Source organism: Rana temporaria, chromosome 13 (genome assembly GCF_905171775.1).
Source record: "Rana temporaria chromosome 13, aRanTem1.1, whole genome shotgun sequence".
NCBI classification, from domain to species: Eukaryota; Metazoa; Chordata; class Amphibia; order Anura; family Ranidae; genus Rana; species Rana temporaria.
The window spans coordinates 13473673-13485540 of record NC_053501.1 but is presented as its reverse complement, the minus strand read 5'-3'; the positions used below and the strand labels follow the sequence as shown (position 1 = coordinate 13485540).

The 11868-nt window shown below is 46.7% G+C and overlaps 1 long non-coding RNA gene across 1 annotated transcript in view; it reads right to left on the bottom strand.

Annotated features, from left to right (window-relative positions):
• Window positions 1-516: 516 nt before the first annotated feature.
• LOC120920502 overlaps window positions 517-11868 on the bottom strand; it is a 39368-nt gene continuing 28016 nt past the window's right edge. Inside the window, exon 2 of the long non-coding RNA XR_005744729.1 lies at window positions 517-1186. This is a non-coding gene — a long non-coding RNA (uncharacterized LOC120920502). The remainder of the gene's footprint in view (window positions 1187-11868) is intronic.

Below are 11868 nucleotides of genomic sequence, written 5' to 3'. Positions count from 1 at the left end.
CTATGCCCTATTTTGTAAACGCTATATCTTTTGCGCAAACCAATCGTTAAACGCTTATTGCGATTTTTTTTACCAAAAATATGTAGAAGAATACGTATCGGCCTAAACTGAGGAAAATATATGTTTTTTATATATTTTTTTGGGGGATATTTATTATAGCAAAAAGTAAAAAATATTGTTTTTTTTTCAAAATTGTCGCCCTATTTTTGTTTATAGCGCAAAAAATAAAAACCGCAGAGGTGATCAAATACCACCAAAATAAAGCTCTATTTGTGGGAAAAAAAGGACGACAATTTTGTTTGGGAGCCACGTCGCATGACCGCGCAATTGTCAGTTAAAGCGACGCAATGCCGAATCGCAAAAAGTGGCCAGGTCCCTTACCTGCATAATGGTCCGGGTCTTAAGTGGTTAAGCTCTTCCACGCTCTAGCCAATGCTATTTTTTATGGGGGGGGGGATGGGGGGTTTGGAGCTAAGCTTTACCAAAATGCATAGTTTATCTTATAAAGAGTCGTGATAAAGAAAATTTCCTTTATTCAATAAGAAATCCCATGTGTATTTGCCACATGCAAAAAGTATTGCACTTACTTCCAAAGTACAGGTATGAACATTCATGTCAACAAGTTAAAATCGAAGTAAAGCAAGAAAAAAGAAAGAGAAAAAAAAGAAAACCTTTCATTTGCAAAAACTGAGGCAGCGAATTGTCTGTAGGCGGCGCCGCGCCCGCCATGTGACCACAAGAACCAGACAGAAAAAACGAAAGCATAACATTTACATGGCGAATGGGCCGACGGGAAGACACTCCGCTTCTATGGCACATGATGAGAGGTTTCATGGTCCTTGTGGTCTCTTGGTCCGAGAAAAGTGAAAAATTGTCTGTTTTGCCGCCGAGGAGAACGCGGTTAAAGTTTGTGCTTGTGGTTTGAGTTTCTTATAACTTCCAGTCTGGCCCAAAGTTTTCGTGGGTTGTCTGGAATGTGAGTCTGCATGCCAATCGCCAGTTATAACGTGGTATATATGTAGACGAATATGATGACCAGCAGGTTGAGTATGGTTCCGATGATCCCCAGCATGGCCAGGATTGTCTCCTCTTTACTTTCTTTTTCTTGGCTTCCTCTGTCATCTTCTCCTCCCCCAGGGATGACCATTTTGGTCAAAAAATCCAAATTTACCTTCCTCTGGTTCACCTAGAAGAAGGACAAACATGACAACGGATTATTAAAGGGAAACTATTACTTTATAGGAGCCATTCTCAAAAAAGGAACATTCTTCCCACTGATCACCAATGTAAGGAACATTCTTCCCACTGATCACCAATGTAAGGAACATTCTTCCCACTGATCACCAATGTAAGGAACATTCTTCCCACTGATCACCAATGTAAGGAACATTCTTCCCACTGATCACCAATGTAAGGAGCATTCTTCTCACTGATCACCAATGTAAGGGACATTCTTCCCACTGATCACCAATGTAAGGAACATTCTTCTCACTGATCACCAATGTAAGGAGCATTCTTCCCACTGACCACCAATGTAAGGGACATTCTTCCCACTAACCACCAATGTAAGGAGCATTCTTCTCACTGATCACCAATGTAAGGAACATTCTTCTCACTGATCACCAATGTAAGGAACATTCTTCCCACTGACCACCAATGTAAGGAACATTCTTCTCACTGATCACCAATGTAAGGAGCATTCTTCCCACTGACCACCAATGTAAGGAACATTCTTCTCACTGATCACCAATGTAAGGAACATTCTTCCCACTGATCACCAATGTAAGGAACATTCTTCCCACTGATCACCAATGTAAGGAGCATTCTTCCCACTGATCACCAATGTAAGGGACATTCTTCTCACTGATCACCAATGTAAGGAACATTCTTCTCACTGATCACCAATGTAAGGGACATTCTTCTCACTGATCACCAATGTAAGGAACATTCTTCCCACTGATCACCAATGTAAGGGACATTCTTCTCACTGATCACCAATGTAAGGAACATTCTTCTCACTGATCACCAATGTAAGGGACATTCTTCCCACTGATCACCAATGTAAGGAACATTCTTCTCACTGATCACCAATGTAAGGAACATTCTTCTCACTGATCACCAATGTAAGGGACATTCTTCCCACTGATCACCAATGTAAGGGACATTCTTCTCACTGATCACCAATGTAAGGAACATTCTTCTCACTGATCACCAATGTAAGGGACATTCTTCCCACTGATCACCAATGTAAGGAACATTCTTCCCACTGATCACCAATGTAAGGGACATTCTTCCCTCTGATCACCAATTTAAGGAACATTCTTCCCACTGATCACCAATGTAAGGGACATTCTTCTCACTGATCACCAATGTAAGGGACATTCTTCCCACTGATCACCAATGTAAGAAACATTCTTTTCACTGATCACCAATGTAAGAAACATTCTTCCCACTGATCACCAATGTAAGGAACATTCTTCTCACTGATCACCAATGTAAGGAACATTCTTTTCACTGATCACCAATGTAAGAAACATTCTTCCCACTGATCACCAATGTAAGGAGCATTCTTCCCACTGATCACCAATGTAAGGGACATTCTTCTCACTGATCACCAATGTAAGGAACATTCTTCTCACTGATCACCAATGTAAGGAACATTCTTCCCACTGATCACCAATGTAAGGAACATTCTTCCCACTGATCACCAATGTAAGGGACATTCTTCCCACTGATCACCAATGTAAGGAGCATTCTTCCCACTGATCACCAATGTAAGGGACATTCTTCCCACTGATCACCAATGTAAGGAACATTCTTCTCACTGATCACCAATGTAAGGAACATTCTTCTCACTGATCACCAATGTAAGGGACATTCTTCTCACTGATCACCAATGTAAGGAACATTCTTCCCACTGATCACCAATGTAAGGGACATTCTTCCCTCTGATCACCAATTTAAGGAACATTCTTCCCACTGATCACCAATGTAAGGGACATTCTTCCCACTGATCACCAATGTAAGAAACATTCTTTTCACTGATCACCAATGTAAGAAACATTCTTCCCACTGATCACCAATGTAAGGAACATTCTTCTCACTGATCACCAATGTAAGGGACATTCTTCCCACTGATCACCAATGTAAGGGACATTCTTCCCACTGATCACCAATGTAAGGAACATTCTTCCCTCTGATCACCAATTTAAGGAACATTCTTCCCACTGATCACCAATGTAAGGAACATTCTTCCCACTGATCACCAATGTAAGGAACATTCTTCTCACTGATCACCAATGTAAGGGACATTCTTCTCACTGATCACCAATGTAAGGAACATTCTTCCCACTGATCACCAATGTAAGGGACATTCTTCCCACTGATCACCAATGTAAGGGACATTCTTCCCACTGATCACCAATGTAAGGAACATTCTTCTCACTGATCACCAATGTAAGGAGCATTCTTCTCACTGATCACCAATGTAAGGGACATTCTTCCCACTGATCACCAATGTAAGGGGCATTCTTCCCACTGATCACCAATGTAAGGAACATTCTTCTCACTGATCACCAATGTAAGGAACATTATTCCCACTGATCACCAATGTAAGGGACATTCTTCTCATTGATCACCAATGTAAGGAACATTCTTCCCACTGATCACCAATGTAAGGGACATTCTTCCCACTGATCACCAATGTAAGGAACATTCTTCCCACTGATCACCAATGTAAGGGACATTCTTCCCACTGATCACCAATGTAAGGGACATTCTTCTCACTGATCACTAATGTAAGGGACATTCTTCCCACTGATCACCAATGTAAGGGACATTCTTCCCACTGATCACCAATGTAAGGGACATTCCTCCCACTGATCACCAATGTAAGGGACATTCTTCTCACTGATCACCAATGTAAAGGACATTCTTCTCACTGATCACCAATGTAAGGGACATTCTTCTCACTGATCACCAATGTAAAGGACATTCTTCTCACTGATCACCAATGTAAGGAACATTCTTCTCACTGATCACCAATGTAAGGGACATTCTTCCCACTGATCATGAATAGAGTGGTTTTAGCAGGGGTTTCTCGAAACCTGAAAATCATTTCAAGGGTTCCTTTACTATAAAAGCATTGAGAAAGCTTGCTGTAGGTCAGGGGTCTCCAAGCTTTCTAAGAAAAAGGCCAGTTTACTGTCCTTCAGGCTTTAGGGCCAGGCTGTGACCAGCGGGAGTAGAAATAACCCTTCATAGGTGGGAGGAAGAGTGCCCCATTGTTATTGATGTGGATGAAAAGAACAGTACCCCATTTTTGGTGTCCGTAGGGGGAATGGTGCTCCATCATTGATGTCAGTTGCTGAAATTGTGCCCCAAGGGCCAGATAAAAGCAAATGAAGGGCCACATCCGACCCCCGGGGGGGTTGCAGTTTGGAGAACACTGCTCTAGAGAGTTATTCTACAACATCCCAACCAATAATACGCACTTCCTACTATTTTCTATTGAAGTTTTAATTTAGACGAACCCCAGTGAACTATGCATACATTCCCATTGATAGGTTCTACCTTTCCAGCTTACACAACCTTAACCACTTTCCGCCCGCCTTATGCAAAAAGACATCGGCAAAGTGGTTTCAATATCCTGAGCGGACGTCATATGACGTCCTCAGGATATTGAGCCTCTGCGCTCCCCCGGGGGCGCGCATCGCGGCGATCGTTGTTGCAGGGTGTCAGTCTGACAACCCGCAACACCGATCTAGGTAAAGAGTCTCTGACGGAGACTCTTTAGCACATGATCACGATGTAAACAGGAAAAGCCGGTAAACGGCTTTTCCTCACTCACGTCTGTCAGACGCGAGTAGCGGAGAGCCGATCGGCTGCTCCTGTGACGGGGGGGGGGGTTTGTGCTGATCGATTATCAGCACAGCCCCCCCGAGGACGCCCACTGGACCACCAGGGATGCCCACTAGACCACCAGGGATGTAAAACAAAGGTATGCTACCCTAGACCACCAGGGATGCCCACTAGACCACCAGGGATGTAAAACAAAGGTATGCCACCCTAGACCACCAGGGATGACACAAATAATGGATGCCAATCAGTGCCCACAATGGATGCCAATCAGTTCACACAATGGGCATCACTGATTGGCAGGCATTGTTTGGCACTAATTGGCATCCATTAGTACAACACATATGTTAGTGCCACCTATCAGTGCCCATCTATGCCCATCCGTGCCACCTATCGTGCCCATCTATGTCGCCTATCCGTGCCCATCCATGCCGCCTATCCGTGCCCATCCATGCCACCTATCTGTGCCCATCCACGCTGCCTATCCATGCCCATCTGTGCCGCCTATCCGTGCCCATCCATGCTGCCTATCAGTGCCCATCTGTGGCGCCTATCAGTGCCGCATATTAGTGCCCATCAATGCCACCACATCAGTGACACCTCATCAGTGCCCGTCAGTGCAGTACCATTAGTGCCCATCAGTGAAGGAGAAAACGTACTTATTTACAGGGGCCCAGATTCAAGAAGCAATTGCGCCCGTGTAACCATAAGTTACACGGCGCAATTGCTTACTTGCTCCGGTGTAACGAGTGCTCCTGATTCAGGAACCTCGTTACACCGACTGCAGCCTAAAATCTGCGCGGCATAAGGCTCTTATGCCTCGCAGATTTTAGGCTGCATTCTTGCGTGTGCCGCTAGGGGGCGCTCCCATTGTGATCAGCGTGTAGTATGCAAATTGCATACTACCAACTGATTCACAAACTTGCGCGGTCCCCGCGCAAGCCAGGTACGGAGTTTCCGTACGGCAACTTTAGCGCAAGGCTGCCCTTTCTAATAGCAGGGGCAGCCAATGCTAAAGTATAGCCGCCGCTCCCGCGCCGTGAAATTTGAATTTCACGGCGTTTGCGTAAGTGATTCGTGAATGTCGCTGGACGCCATTCACGTTCACTTTGAAGCAAATGACGTCCTTGCGACGTCATTTGCCGCAATGCACGTCGGGAAAGTTTCCTGACGGAGCATGCGCTGTACGCTCGGCGCGGGAGCGCGCCTAATTTAAATGATTCCCGCCCCCGGCGGGATCATTTACATTGCGCGCGCTTACGCCGGGCAATTATGCCGGCGCGCCCTCGCAATTCACGGAGCTATTGCTCCGTGAATCGAGGGCAGCGCAAAATATTTGCGTGGGCGCAGGGCAAAATCGTTGCCCTGTGCCCGCGCAAATATAGCGCAATTCTCCCTGAATCTGGGCCAATGTTTTATAACAGAAACAAAAAAAAAATGTTTACAAATTTTTCGGGCATTTTTTTATTTTTTTTGCAGAAAATAAAAATCCCAGAGGTGATCAAATACCACCAAAAGAAAGCTCTATTTGTGCGGGGAAAATGATAAAAATTGTGTTTGGGTACAGTGTTGTACGACCGCACAATTGTCATTCAAAGTGCAACAGCGCTGAAAGCTAAAAATTGGTCTGGGCGGGAAGGTGTATAAGTGCCCGGTATGGAAGTGGTTAAAGCCCTGAAGAAGGGGAGGTACCCAAGCGTGTGAAACGCGTTAGCTGATTTATTTTATTGTTAGCCCCCCTGCCATCCTCGGTGTTGCGCTCTTATTATATCTTCTACCCCTTTATTTTAGGTCATAAAAGTGATGTTTGAATTTTTCTACTGACGTAAAATTAGAACTTACTGACTTAGCGTGCAGCGCGTTCCCACATTCCGAAGTAAAAAAAAAGCAATTCCCGGATCATTTGGTGGAAGCAATTACCGTAACCGTATCAGACATCTCTCATAGCACATTGGTAAATAGCTGGCCGAGGAAGAAATGCTTCCTCAAGTGCAATAATAAAAGCCGGCTCCGGCTGCGCTGAGCTTATGTAATGCGAACAAAAGCAGAACCAGGAGCAACAAACGTGTCCGCAATTATTACATTCAAACTGCAGGCGGACGGGCCCCTTCATCAGACACTGGGCCAGATTCAAGAAGCAATTGCGCCTGTGTAACCATAGGTTACACAGCGCAATTGCTTACTTGCTCCGGCGTTACGAATGCTCCTGATTCAGGAACATCGTAACGCCGACTGCAGCCTAAAATCTGCGTGGCATAAGGCTCTTATGCCACGCATATTTTAGGCTGCATTCTTGCAATGACCGCTCGGGGGCGCTCCCACTGTGCTCAGTGTATAGTATGCAAATTGCATACTAACACCGATTCACAATGTTGCGCGAGCCCTGCGTACGCAAGTTACGTCCTTTCCGTAAGGCGTGTTTAGCGTAAGGCTGCCCCTTCTAATAGTAGGGGCAGCCAATGCTAAAGTATACCCGTCGTTCCCGCGTCGCGAAATTTGAATTTCATGTCGTTTGCGTAAGTGATTCGTGAATGACGCTGGACGCCATTCACGTTCACTTGGAAGCAAATGACATCCTTGCGACATCATTTGCCGCAATGCACGTCGGGAAATTTTCCCGACGGAGCATGCGCTCTACGCTCGGCGCGGGAGCGCGCCTAATTGAAATGATTCCCGCCCCCTACGGGATCATTTAAATTGCGTGCTCTAGCGCCGGGCAATTTTGCCGCAGCGCCCTCGCAATTTACGGAGCTACTGCTCCGTGAATCGAGGGCAGCGGAGCAAATTTGCGGGGGCGCAGGGCAAAATCGTTGCCCTGCGCCTCCGCAAAAATAGCGCAAATCTCTTTGAATCCGGGCCACTGTCATTTCCTACATTTCACCGACGATCCGCTGGATTCCCCTCCACCCGCCGCCTGCCTGCGATCCACTTCGCTGCCAAGTGCTCTGCCCCCCCCCCCCCCCCCACCGACAACAAGATCCCGCCCGGCTTATTTCCTATTCGGTTGGAGTTTCCTGCACCATTATATGTTGGAAGCACAAACTTTTTCTAATTACTTTTACCCCTTTCATGACCAGGCCATTTCTTGCTATTCAGCACTGCGCTACTTTGACCGCTTGCCTACCGGGCACTTTCACCCCCCGCCTGCCCAGGCCAATTTTTCAGCGCTTTCACACTTTGAATGACAATTGCGCGGTCATGTTAAGGTCAGGGCTACACAGGTGACTTTTGATCTTGGAAACTGAGAACAATCTCCTGGAGATTGGATCGCACAACACGCTGATTTCTTTGGATGCAATTAACCATGTACACTTAGCACCCTTTACTTTAGGTAAGTGCTAGGTATATATTTGCAGGTAAATTTAAGCAAGCCTAGCCAAAAGCTAGGCCTGTTTGTTTTGATCTGTGGGACCGGGAGTGGCCTAGAGTAGGCTGGTGACTCACAGGCAGCATCACCTCTTGGTTACCTCCTTCTTGTTTCTGGAGGATTCTAGAAGCAGAGGAGGGGAGGAGGGGAGGAGGGGAGGAGGGGAAGAGAGGTGGAGCTGTCTGGGGTGTGTAAAGCAGCCCTGACCAATCCCCAACTAGGATTGGCAGGAAGTTTCCCGCTTCTCCACCGTGCCCGTTCAGTGAGAAAACGATTCCGGTACTTTCTTCAGTTACTCATTGTGGTCCCCGGTAAAGGCATACTTGCCAACTGTCCCGGGACACTCCCGGGGTTTAGACCCTTTTCCCGAATTTAGTGTTTCCCGGGAAATGTCCCGGGAAATTCGGTTTGTACAGATTTTTCGCCACCGAGGTCCATGTTGCCGGCTGCTAGAGGTCCTCGGCTGGCGGAGATAATGTCTCTGCCAGCCGCCATTTTCCAGAAGACCAGAAGAAACAGGCTGGCCGGGTGGCTACAATAGATATTGAGCTGCGGCGCCACCGACCCCCCCGCCCCACTCCATCCCGCTCCGCCCCGCTGCCAGTCTTTGTGACCTGTTATGGAAAGGGGCAGGGGATGAGCTCAATATCTATTGTAACCAGGGCGGCCAGCTCCACCTCTATTTCAGCTTCTCTTCTGTAATGCCGGTGGAGACCCCGCTAGTAGGGAGTGGCTTCGTGGGGACACTGATGTAAGGAGGAGCTCCGCTGGGGACACTGATGTAAGGAGGAGCTCCGCTGGGGACACTGATGTAAGGAGGAGCTCCGCTGGGGACACTGATGTAAGGAGGAGCTCCGCTGGGGACACTGATGTAAGGAGGAGCTGCGCTGGGGACAGGGGCGGACTGACCATTCGGTCTGTCGGGCACTGCCCGAGGGCCCGTGGTGGGGGGGGCCCGGGCTGGCTCAGTCCGCCCATGGAGGTGCCTGCAGCAGCGTCAGCTTCTACACAATGAAAAAAACCCAGAGAAAACAGTGCCTTGGATCCCTCTAGCTAGGTTGATGTGGCTGCGCTGTTGTATGAGAGGCTTGTGAGGTGTGAGCTGGAGATGGATGGAGCCGTGCGGGGATTTACAGTGACAGGCGCTCCGGCCACCTCTCCCCCCTGTGGAATTCAGCTGAGGGGGCGGGGCCGTAAGTCACTGCCGCGGAGGACTGTCTGTGAAGGAGCTGCTGGACTCGGAGGCAGAGTGAATTGCACAGCCACAGGCATGGCATCCACACAGACCTGCCTGTGCAGAAGCAGGTCAGTGTCATAATGAAAGCACTGTCTGTGTCTCATCTGTGTTATAAGAGCCATGCTGATTGTTACTTTACCTTCTTTCCCTGTACTGTGTCTGTGCTTATTTACCAGGTAGCAGGTCAGGTGCTATTCACTAGTGCACATGATGAGCCATCCATCCCGGCCAGCTCATCCCTCCCGAGCCTCTCATACAACAGCCACATCATCCTAGCTAGCAGGATTTAATGGTTCAAGGCACTGTTTTCTCGGGGGTACAGACTCGTTTTTTTTTTATTGTGTATGATAAGCTGCCACTGCTCCGGGCACCTCCAGGTTTCGGACTGAGCCGGCCCGGGCCCTCCCACCACGGGGCCCTCAGGCAGTGCCCAACTGACCGAATGGTCAGTCCGCCCCTGCACACTGATATCTGGTACACTGAATGCCACTCAGTGTATAGATATCAGTGTTATATATAGGGAATAGCACTTAGACCTGATTTACATTGAAGCAATATACCATGCGATTTGACATGTCAAATCGCATGGTAATAGCACTACCCGAATCGGTGCGATGCCCCATTTCTGGCGCAGCACCGATTCCCAAAAGTAGTTTCTGTATAACCTTTGGCGACTTCTTGGTGCAATTTCCATAGACATCTGTGTATGGAATACGCACAGACGTCTCTGAAATCACCCGCCAAATTCACACTGACATGCGGGTATGAAATCGTGCGAGTTTAGCTGAACTGTCTCGCACAATTTCATTCCCGCTGTCAGTGTGAACCTGGACTAAGGCCTGATTCACATCTATGGCATTTTTTGTGCTTTTTGCATTTTGTAGATTTGCACAACAGTCCATTTAACATGGTTTCCTATGGAACACGTTCTGTAGTGCAAATCTGCAAAATGCAAAAAGCACTAAAAATGCATACTGTAGGTGTGAATCCAGCCTAAGTGAGTGTTATTCCCTATATATATTCCTTACATTGGTGATCAGTGAGAAGAATGCTCCTTACATTGGTGATCAGCGAGAAGAATGTTCCTTACATTGGTGATCAGTGAGAAGAATGTTCCTTACATTGGTGATCAGTGAGAAGAATGTTCCTTACATTGGTGATCAGTGGGAAGAATGTTCCTTACATTGGTGATCAGTGAGAAGAATGTTCCTTACATTGGTGATCAGTGGGAAGAATGTTCCTTACATTGGTGATGAGTGGGAAGAATGTTCCTTACATTGGTGATGAGTGGGAAGAATGTTCCTTACATTGGTGATCAGTGGGAAGAATGTTCTTTACATTGGTGATCAGTGAGAAGAATGTTCCTTACATTGGTGATCAGTGGGAAGAATGTTCCTTACATTGGTGATCAGTGAGAAGAATGTCCCTTACATTGGTGATCAGTGAGAAGAATGTTCCTTACATTGGTGATCAGTGGGAAGAATGTCCCTTACATTGGTGATCAGTGGGAAGAATGTCCCTTACATTGGTGATCAGTGAGAAGAATGTCCCTTACATTGGTGATCAGTGAGAAGAATGTTCCTTACATTGGTGATCAGTGAGAAGAATGTTCCTTACATTGGTGATCAGTGGGAAGAATGTTCCTTACATTGGTGATCAGTGGGAAGAATGTTCCTTACATTGGTGATCAGTGAGAAGAATGCTCCTTACATTGGTGATCAGTGGGAAGAATGCTCCTTACATTGGTGATCAGTGGGAAGAATGTTCCTTACATTGGTGATCAGTGAGAAGAATGTACCTTACATTGGTGATCAGTGGGAAGAATGTTCCTTACATTGGTGATCAGTGAGAAGAATGTTCCTTACATTGGTGATCAGTGGGAAGAATGTTCCTTACATTGGTGATCAGTGGGAAGAATGCTCCTTACATTGGTGATCAGTGGGAAGAATGTTCCTTACATTGGTGATCAGTGAGAAGAATGTTCCTTACATTGGTGATCAGTGGGAAGAATGTTCCTTACATTGGTGATCAGTGAGAAGAATGTCCCTAACATTGGTGATCAGTGGGAAGAATGTTCCTTACATTGGTGATCAGTGGGAAGAATGTTCCTTACATTGATGATCAGTGGGAAGAATGTCCCTTACATTGATGATCAGTGGGAAGAATGTCCCTTACATTGGTGGTCAGTGAGAAGAATGTCCCTTACATTGGTGATCAGTGGGAAGAATGTTCCTTACATTGGTGATCAGTGGGAAGAATGTTCCTTACATTGGTGATCAGTGGGAAGAATGTTCCTTACATTGGTGATCAGTGGGAAGAATGTTCCTTACATTGGTGATCAGTGAGAAGAATGTTCCTTACATTGGTGATCAGTGAGAAGAATGTCCCTTACATTGGTGATCAGTGG